Below are 831 nucleotides of genomic sequence, written 5' to 3' on the forward strand. Positions count from 1 at the left end.
AGAGAGAGAGAGAGAGAGAGAGAGAGAGAGAGAGAGAGAGAGAGAGAGAGAAAGGAAACAAAAGAGCCCAGGATGAGATCTGCATAGCTAAGCCTTTACTTTCTCCCTGAGACCTTCTGGTAAAGGGTAGGTGGTCCTTCCAATACTGCCATACTTGATATGCCCCCGTGGTACACTCAGTAAACTTACTGGTTTTTTTTTTCATCAAAAAGAAAAAAAAATTTTTTTGAGTTAAGGTTTCCCTATATAGTCCCAGATGGCCTGGGAATTTGTTGTGTAGACCAGGCCTACCTCTGCTTCCAGAGTGCTGGGATTAAACTTGCATGCCAATCATACCTGGCCTAGAAAGTTCTTAAAAAACAAAATTTATCTTTTAAGATAATGTGTATGTGTATGTGCTTCTGTGAGTGTATTTCATGTGTGTTTGGGTGCCCTCAGAGGCCAGAGGCCTCCAGTCTCTGGAATTGGAGTTGTGAGCTGCCTGACCCTGGAAAAGCAATGTGAGTTCTTATTTGCTGAGCCATCTCTCCAGCCCCTACTTCTTTTGTGTGCGTGTGTGTGTATGTGTGTGGGGTTGGGCATGTATGTGCCACCATGTGCATGTGGTTCTCTCCTACTATGTGGGTTCCAGGGATTTGGTGGCCAGAACCTTTATATTTTCTTTGATACCCAGAAAAAAGGAAAGATCTCTATCTAGGTAGAACTAGGATATATATTCTGTCTAGGAAAAACTCAATGGCTTAAATTGTATTTGTTCATTTGCTTATTATTTATCATGTAGTATATTCATATATGTATAAATGCATGTTCCTATGCACATGCATTTAGAGG

The sequence above is a fragment of the Mus pahari genome, chromosome X, assembly GCF_900095145.1.
Source record: "Mus pahari chromosome X, PAHARI_EIJ_v1.1, whole genome shotgun sequence".
Classification (NCBI taxonomy): domain Eukaryota; kingdom Metazoa; phylum Chordata; class Mammalia; order Rodentia; family Muridae; genus Mus; species Mus pahari.